Source organism: Lathyrus oleraceus, chromosome 7 (assembly GCF_024323335.1).
Source record: "Lathyrus oleraceus cultivar Zhongwan6 chromosome 7, CAAS_Psat_ZW6_1.0, whole genome shotgun sequence".
In the NCBI taxonomy this organism is placed as follows: Eukaryota; Viridiplantae; Streptophyta; class Magnoliopsida; order Fabales; family Fabaceae; genus Lathyrus; species Lathyrus oleraceus.
This window is the reverse complement of record NC_066585.1, coordinates 122,749,941-122,759,386: the sequence shown is the minus strand read 5'-3', so window position 1 is coordinate 122,759,386 and position 9,446 is coordinate 122,749,941. Positions and strand designations below refer to the sequence as shown.

General features: G+C 33.7%; 1 long non-coding RNA gene across 1 annotated transcript; it reads right to left on the bottom strand.

The window, feature by feature from the left end:
* Positions 1-7,343: 7,343 nt before the first annotated feature.
* On the bottom strand, positions 7,344-9,062 carry LOC127105123 (uncharacterized). Its single transcript, XR_007794908.1, has 2 exons — positions 8,947-9,062; positions 7,344-7,707 (listed from the first exon to the last, which is right to left on the bottom strand). It is a non-coding gene; the product is annotated as an uncharacterized LOC127105123 (long non-coding RNA).
* Between the last annotated feature and the right edge of the window lie 384 nt (positions 9,063-9,446).

Here is a 9,446-nt window from a genome sequence, read left to right as displayed (position 1 = left end):
AAGCAAAGGGTAGGACGAACTCTCTTTAAGAAATCCCTAGGAGAGTCGTCAGCTGTCGCGGATGGAAAAATGATAGAGTCGCCACCATTACTTATTCGTTCCTAAGGAACATGGAAATAATGATAAAACCTAAAGACTAAGGGTGAGAGACTAGGTTCGGGAGTCGATTAAGTAAGGGAAATGTGTTAGGCACCTCTTACCTCCACTGTACTAAATGGGATCCTCCTACAATTCTAGGACTAATGTATGTTTCTAAGGTGTTTGCTTGATTACTAATTAACTATTAATTATTTATTATATTTACCAAAGTATTTCATTAGAATTAATGAGGAGACCCAAAAAGGTTTTTTTATAATTGTACTCGCTAGAGTTTACAACTCTATGTCTACGTACCTTCGCATTAGGCGAAGGATCAGAGTACCGTAGTTCTTCTTGAAAATGTTGGTCGGTTGATTGTTTTTATCCCTTAAAAAGTCTTCACGCATCGGGGACGGAGAAGTACTTGATTTTAAATATGCTTCAATACACTAGGATAGAGGTCTTACGATTTGAAGTGAGTTTGAATTGATTTTATCTCTTTATCCCTTGCAAAAATATTGTTTTAATTTATTTAAGAAAATAAATTAGGAATCATAATTCTGTGTTAGACATAACCCCTTATCCTGATTTTAATCTCGATTTAACCTTTGATAACCCCTTAGTTTTATCCCAAATTGTATCTCATGTCTTTATCGCTTTAACTTGAAAATGTCATTTAATTTAATTGATAAAAATATATTAAATAAGATATGATAATATAATACAAAAATTAAATTAAATTAAAGGTAATACAAATAAATTAAATTGGATGTCATAAGATATATTTCCTACCCTATTTTGTCCCATTTTTACATCCCTTAAAATCCTAAGAATTAACCCTGATTCTATCCCATAATTCCTGATTTAATTAACCATAATATAAATCCTTAATTAATTAAAGTATTACTATTATAATTAATCTATTAAATAAATAAATATCATGAATAATTAACAAAAATCTAATTTTTATTTTAATCGAATTAATCCTAAAAATTAAATGGATAAATCTTAATTAATAGTTAATTAAGTAATTAATTAACTAAAAATTAATAAAACAAGGGGGTGTTTTGCACTATATTAACAAATGGGCCATTGTGAGAGGGGTGTTAAAAGAAATAGAGAGAGGTCTATTGGCCTCTTTGAGCCCACTGTGCCCCAAGGTCCTTTTGGGAGAGTCAACGATGGACTCTCCACCAAGAGCGTCTGATTTGTCGATTGAAGAGTCAACAAGATCAAACCTCGAGCGTAGGATGAGATGACCATGTAGGTATGTTGATCGAAGGGGCGATACACGAAGTCAAACGATGGATCATGGTGGATCTGGACGCGTTAAATGAGTCAAGGGTCAACTCATCTGAAGGCCCTATGGAAGGCCACGTGGGGGAAATACAGGGGGGCAAAGGGACGTATTTAAATCTCTTTCCCTTCAGGCCACTCTCATTTTCTATCTTCCATTCTCTTTATAACTCTCCATTCTCTCTCTACTTCTCTCTGCTCTCTAACCTCTCTCTAAAACCAAACCCCTCCGGCATCCCCTCTCCATCTTGCCCCACCACCCGAAACACCACCTTCAACTGGGATCTTCATGTTCATTAAGAACATGAAGAACACCCAACCCAGAATCGTCACTCCGCCGTCCCTTTTCCCTAAAACCACCGCGAATCCCAGATCTCTGGTTGAAGCTCAACCTAGAACCTTAATGAATTACAAACCCTAACCCCTCTCCCAGATGAACCCTAACCCAACCCAACTGAACCCTAGGTTTCGTCTCATGAACCATGACCCTAATTTTTCCCGAAAATCCCAAATTTCCATAATTCAAACCCTAAGCCTTAGCCGATTCGTATATCAGCCTTCCCCAAACCCCTGTCCAACCCTCAATTATCAAAATCAAACCCTAACCCTCATTTTAAATATAAAAAAAAAATAAAACAACAACAAATCAACACAGACAACAATTCAAAGCAGAGTATGAAATTATGAAGGCCAGCCTACGAAATGGAGGCTTATTCCAGTGACGAGGTAAATTTTGAGTTCTTGCCTTTCCTTTGTTCGATTTGATTGCTTCATTTTCCCCATTTAACTTCCTTTTTTTGTTTCTTTTTTATGCGAGGTGTTGCTAGATTTGAAAGAAGGTCGGCTCCAAAGAATTAGGGTTTCAATGTGAAACCCTAATCTCTGTTTGAATTCGAGCTTTATGTGAGGGATCAGATTTGCAGCAACAAGTATTCTTTTAGGGTTTTTCTTTTTTTTCCCGTCCCTTATTCTATTTAATCCTTAGGTTTATATAGATTCAATTTAGGTTAAGGTTTTTAATTAGATTGATTAGTTTAGGAAATCTTGATTTGATTGTTATTGTGATTAGATTTAGTCTAGAAATAGATTAGGGTTTGTGAATTATAACTGAAATCATAATGTATTTGGTCCAATATTTGATTTGTAATTCGTGATTTTATTGGAATTAGAAAGTTTGGATTGAGTTGAAACTTGCAAGTTTCTTGATTTCTTTTGATTTCCAATCCTACACACCTTAGGGTTTTGGGGTTGAAGATGATGCACTCGGATGGGTCGTCATTGACCCGGTTCCAGTAATGGATATTGGGTCTAACCCAGTCGGGACTTGGGTTTTCCACTTGACCCGGTTGAATGGGAATCATATTGGGCTAGGCCGAATTCCAAATTCGAATGACAACCCAAATACCAAAAAATAAACTAAAATCATAAGTTATTTTTAAAACAAGTTGACTACTAACTAAAAAACTTAATTTAACTCCTAATTAGCTTATAAACTAAAATAATTTTAATTAACCTATTAATTAAAAACTAATCATCATAATGACATGAATTCCTTAACACTTTGTTATAAATACAATTAACTTTATCACTAATATTAATCCTTATTTAATCAATCTAATCAACCCTATTACTAATAATCTCAACCTAATATCATAACTTAATTAAAAACCAACTAAATTTATCAATCACTATCTAACTCACCTTATGATGTTGATCTAGCTAATCTAACAACAATTAGTAATTGATCAAGATAGGATTAGGGTTTGGAAAAGTCAAAATAGTCCTCCTTTAACTTATTAGCTCATTGGAGTTGACCAAATGACCTGTATGAGAATCTGAATATGTTAGTAACTTGCATCCTAAATTAGCAGTAAAGACGAATATGATGGTCAAAATTTGGGATATGACAAAAACAATAAAGTAAATGACAAAAATTAAAGAGATATGTTTAGATAGATTGTGTCGATATTTATACAGGTTCAGGCGAATGTTAGTCTAGTCTTGTCCCCAAGAGATCTTCTTGACAGTTTCACTAAAACTTGAGCTTTTACAGGTTATGCCTTCGAACCTTTGATACAAGTGAATGAGGAGGTTTTACACTAGCTTATTCCCTTAAACAAAACATAGTTTTTGCACCGGCTGAGCTCAAGATCTGAGCATAGATTTTACCAGCTAATCTCAATAGGCAAAACAAAAGTTTTACTAGGATGAGTTCTATAACCAAACAAATATTTTCAATGGTTGATCTCAAAAACTAAACACGAACCTTGAAGAGAATCACATTCTTGAAATAAAACAATGACATGTATCAATACAACACTTTCCTCACAAGTAGTTTTCACTTAAAAGGCACTAAGGCAACTTTTGTAAAAGAAGAATATTGAAGAGAAGGGAAGGGAGTGATAAAATATTAAGAAATTGGAAAACTCAGAATGTTATTTCGAATGAGGAAAGGTCTCCTTTATATAGGAGAAAATGAGGCTAAAAAATGAAATAATTCATGGTTTGAATTAATAAAATAATCAATTAGGCTTATCGATTATTGGTCCTCAATAATCAATTATTCAAGTCACAAATGGAAGGTTTTGATATTTAGTCATTACCAATCATTAAGAGATTGTCCCAAACGATTTTAGACTCAAACAAGCCAAAATAATCAATTAGATAATTAGGACTAAATAATTATTTAGTGGAAAAAATTCTTCCAATCAATCAGACGGCCCCATAATCAAGCGTGTGTGTGTGTGTGTGTGTGTATGCGCGTGCATGAGTGAGTGTGCGTGTTTGTGTGAGGGGGAGGATGGATGGGTGAGTGTGTGTGTGTGTGTGTGTGTGTGTGTGTGTGTGTGTGTGTGTGTGTGTGTGAGAGAGAGAGAGAGAGAGAGAGAGAGAGAGAGAGAGTTGCCTTAGTATCTTACGAGTTACTCTACTACTTCATATTTGGACATGCTCAATATCAACTCTTAAAGGATGTGGCAAATTGTGTAAATTATATTTAGTCGAAACTACTCTTTAGGAATGTTTTTTAAAATCATTTTCTAGGGTTGGCAAAGACCCACAAAATTACAAGTCTGGAATTGGCGGCTGGAAAGGCAAACCAAACTCACAAGTTGGTAATGGTGAAAATTTTGGAAGGTGAAATTTTAAAGCAAAATCATATATGCCATTTATATAAGGAGGAAAATGGAGATTAGGAATTTTGTCAATGGTTTTTTGTATCAAAGTAGAAGTCGCATCATAAATACTCCCGCCGGTCCAAATTATATGAGATTTTTACTTTTTAGAAACATTGAATAATTTATGTATTTGGTCCATATACATTGATTATTCAATGTATCTCAAAAGTAAATTGTCTCTTATAAATAAGACTGGAGGTAGTAGTTCGACTAATATTATGGGGATTATACATAATTTTAACGTAACGTTGAAAAGCTTGAATCTCATTAATGTGCATACCTCGACTTTTCTTCTTTTTATTTTGCAGACAGGAACAAACATTTGTTAGATGTTGAAGTAGAGTCGAAGTTTCCACGATGACACGATTGTAGCAGGCATACCACTAATCTTCAAATTCCTTGGTGTAGTGAAAAGAAGATTCTAATTCAAAAAAAATCAAATTAATGACTTTTTTAGTGTGAAAGTCTAAACATTCCTTATAATATGCCTCAATTGGCATATCACTAGCCATATATATTCCGTCCTCTTTGGTGAAAAGGGATTTTGGCAGGAATTGGCTAGCACAAAGCAGACAATTTTACTTTTGATCATCGCAGCTTCAACAACTAAATTTGGTTGGTATGCGACAAGCCCGAAGCCAACTTTCGTGGTTGAAATTCTGGTCAACAAGACAGTGGGTTTGAAGAATTTCATCCAAATATCGAGAGCTTCAATTTGGGTTCTGGTTGAGTAGGTTGGGAATGTTCTTCTGAACCACTTTGGTCCATAGCTTCGACTGGCAAATGGTATCATAGTATAGATAAATTCAATACAGTTCTTAAGCACGAATAAACATTTTTCGAAAGCTTTTTTAGTTGAAGATTTTTGGTCATCTGGGGTCATCGAATCGAGCCTTATGCCTTTGACTCGTCTTTTCAAATTAGGCAAAACACGCGTTTTAGAAAGGGTTCAAAAGTGGCGTTAAGTCAAAGTTGTAAGAGCCAGATAGGTCCATAGACTAATAAATTCTCCTAAGGGTTTGTTCGTGATTTAAGGTCACATGAAGCAATTCCTAAAGACTTATAAAGGTGGCCTAAGATCAGGTTGCTGAGACAAACGTCCATTTTCTAATGAATCTGGGTTGCAAGAGGTATAAATTTCTTTGCTACTTGGAGGGAGCTAGAACAAAAAGTGAAATGGGATAGCCACAGAGTGAGGAAAGCAATGTGCTCATAGTTGGAGACTTCCTCAGTTTTGTCATGATAGTCTTTGATGTAGTTGTTGAAGCTGGGATGGTCGAAAGTAAAATTGAGTTTAATCTGGTTTTTAATAGTGGGGTTGGAAATTTCTCCAGTTGGTCGAAGACCAGGAATAAGAACAATGTCGAAAAGAGTGGGAGTGACCATTCCACATGATATATGGAAAGTATTAGTCGAAGACTCCCCAAAACATATGACATGTATATAAGCATGTGAGGGTTATACTTGGGTCCAGTTCTGGGTAGGCCGATCAAATCAAAAATACCTTGATATTTCCAAGTATGTTCCTTTTTCTGTCAGACGAATTTTCACACTTCTTCTCTTTCACAACTCTGAAGCTTTCAACTTTATTTGCAAGATGCATCGATCATATAAACACTTCACTAGAACTTTGAATATTTTACTTGATGGGAGATATCTTAAAGTTAATCACCGTCATCAAAGAGTTAGAAAGATATTACCACCGACTTCAAAAATCATCAGTGTTGTAGTCATCAAAACACTAAGATGGTTAACAGTATTTGGATCATTAGATCCATATCTAAAAACACATAAATCCACATATACAACATAATCACTTGTTAACTTTTTCTTGACCTCAATACAACTTCTTCTTTACATGATCTTCTTTTGAAAGTTCTTTTCTCTTTCTTTTTTTAATTTTATTCAAATTGTTGTTCGTTGTTTGTATAATATAGTAAATAAAATAGTGAGAAGTTGAATTAAAATATAGCCTCCTTTTTATCACCGTTGGATGATCTTTATATGTAGAGGAAAGGAACTGTTGAAATATTGTACTTTTGCACTAAACTATTTCTTGTCCTTAGCACTTGTGGCGGCTATGTACAAAGACAGAGGGATTTAAATTAACCTTCAAATTTCATTTTAAACCATTGGTAACCCTTGGTTTCTGATTCTCTGTTTATTTTATTTTTACCCAGAGTTTCTGATTCTCTGCTTATCTTTTTTCTACCCAAAGAAATTATCTTAATAGGGATGAACACCAGTTTATGCACGCAGTCTTCGATTTGAAAAGCTAAAAAACAGACACCCTTTAATAGGAATAAACAAATCAACAAAGTTTCCAACAACAAAAAACACACCCATAACCCTAGTTTTCAATATTCATCGTCAATTTTCAAATAAATCACATCGAGAAAGCAATGAGGTGGAGATGAGAGAGATCAAGTGATATGATTAAAGGTTGAAAGATGAGAAAGCTCAATAGAGACAAGAGAAGCTCGGTGAAAGTGGTGAAATGCTAAGATAAAGCAAGCTTGAAACACAAGTGTGCATGAAATTAAATTTAAGTAATTTTATTTCCCTTAAAAACTATATTACCTCATTAAAATCCTCTGCCAACACACTCTAAATGTATTAGTTTTGTCATCAAATACTCATGCTACATAGTTTGATGATCAAATTATGTGTGGCGGTTGTATCTTCCTACAAGCTTCTAACAACTTACCTTCCTGTTTTTACTTTTAAACAAGTGGATTAAACACAGAATCTATGCTGTTTTACAATCAACCTCTAAAATTAAAAACCAAGGACTGTACCATAAAGAAATATATATTACCAAAAGGATGGTCGGATAGCAAAGGATAATCTAAATTCATAACATTGTGCATATATTAAAATTTCCAAAACGAACCTAACTTCAAATTGTATTTCTCTAAGCCTCCTTACGCAAATACAACTTGCCAACCACGTGAAGGATAGCAACAAATGCTATAAACCCAATGCTCATAACAAGAACCACATTTGGGGAGATCTTGAGTCCAGGGGCATCATCAGTGTAAAATTGAAGCATAGTCCCAGCAGCTCCTCCAGAAGCACCACCACCGGGTGTCTTCCTTCTCCTCATGCTGGCCGTAGCTGCTGCACTTCCTCTTTGGGGAGCTGCTGAAGCCATTTTCTGAAACACATTTTCAAACATTTGGAATGTTAAACTAAAACCCATAAGCAAAAACCTTGTAATACACAACACATAGAACTTATCAGGCTCTGGAACCAATGAAAATAAAATACAATGCATAACATAATCCTACAAGCAGCAGACAATAGATAGTTCTGGCAGTACAATATTAATTTTAATATTGTATCCTTCATCGTCTCTACATTTATAAAAAATTTATTAAAAAAATATTGTATCTAATCCTGCACACTTCAAATACAACAATCATAGGGCCTTAGAAAACTATAACAATATTGAAGATCTGCAAAGCTTTGTTCTCTGTATAAGGTTTTAAAAAATGGTCTGTTACCACAAAAACGACCGCAACAAAACGGTACTAAAAGGTGTTGATACCTACACCGTTATTCACCGTTTTTACCCTAAAGAAAAAGTTATGGTTTGCAACGACCGCAATCAGTGTTGCAATACCAGTACCGCCCGAAATGACAAAAGTCTTTACGCGACCGTGATCGTTTTTAAACCTTGCTCTGTATAGCAAAGGAACCCTACCAATATCCGAAAATAAACAACTAATTGGTTCACCACTATATTAGTCCATATAAATTAAACAAAAACCTCTAATTTGATCTTTCAATAAGAGCTATTCTGAAAACCTCATTGTTCATGCAGTGAGAAAAAACACCGCACACAAACGTCATATTTTCGGACCAATTATAATAAACACGCACAAGATCATTCTGGAAAGAAAATTGGAAATCACAGTTCAAATTAAATCATCAATACAAATAAATAGAGAGAGAAAAAAAACATTTCAAATAGAAGAAATCCACCAGCAATACATGCAAGCAAAAATTCTGACAAGTACAGATCATCAACCGTTCAACACAAAAGAATAACCTCTAAAACAAATAGAAATCAAAGCATCAAGAGCAATCTCATAATAATCATAACAGATCCAGAATTACACAACTAAAACACTACAATCTCACTAGTTTTCAACCAAATTTGCATGATTATACAATAAAATCACCAGATCTACAATGTATCAAGAAAATTAGGTTGCAAAACTGAACAAAACCGTAATTACAAACACAAATCAGATCGCAATCACCGATCGAAAACAATTCAAATCAAGTCAAAGCATGCAAATTGAGAGATAAGCTGAGGAATGATCATCGAACAACACGCATCAACGAGAGATAGAGATCGAATTGAAGAGAGAAAGTGAACGAGTTTTACCTGAGTTGAAACGGAGTTGGCTCGTTGAGAATGAAGAGCTGCACAGACAAGTCGATAGGTAGAGGAAATAAGTCAATAGTGAATTCTCAACAAATTAGCGATATTTATATTAATTCTAGTATTCTAATTTCTTCTACCCACTAAATATCTTGTTGATTTTTTATATACATTATTTTAATTTTAATTTTTATCAATATTTTTAAAATTTAATTTTTATTTTTCATTAAGTTTTATTTTATTTTATATATTTTCTTAAATAAAGTTCCATTTTATTTTTAAGATATTTGTTTTGATAAAATTCAATTTTCTTTTAAGATATTTGTTTCAATAAAGTTCAATTTTATTTTAAGATATTTGTTTCAGTAAAGTTCGATTTTATTTTAAGATATTTATTTCAATAAATTTCAACTTTATTTTAAGATATTTGTTTCATAAAGTTTAATTTTTCAATCTAAAAAGATAATTTTATTTTAAAATAAAATTATTCAAATTTACACCAT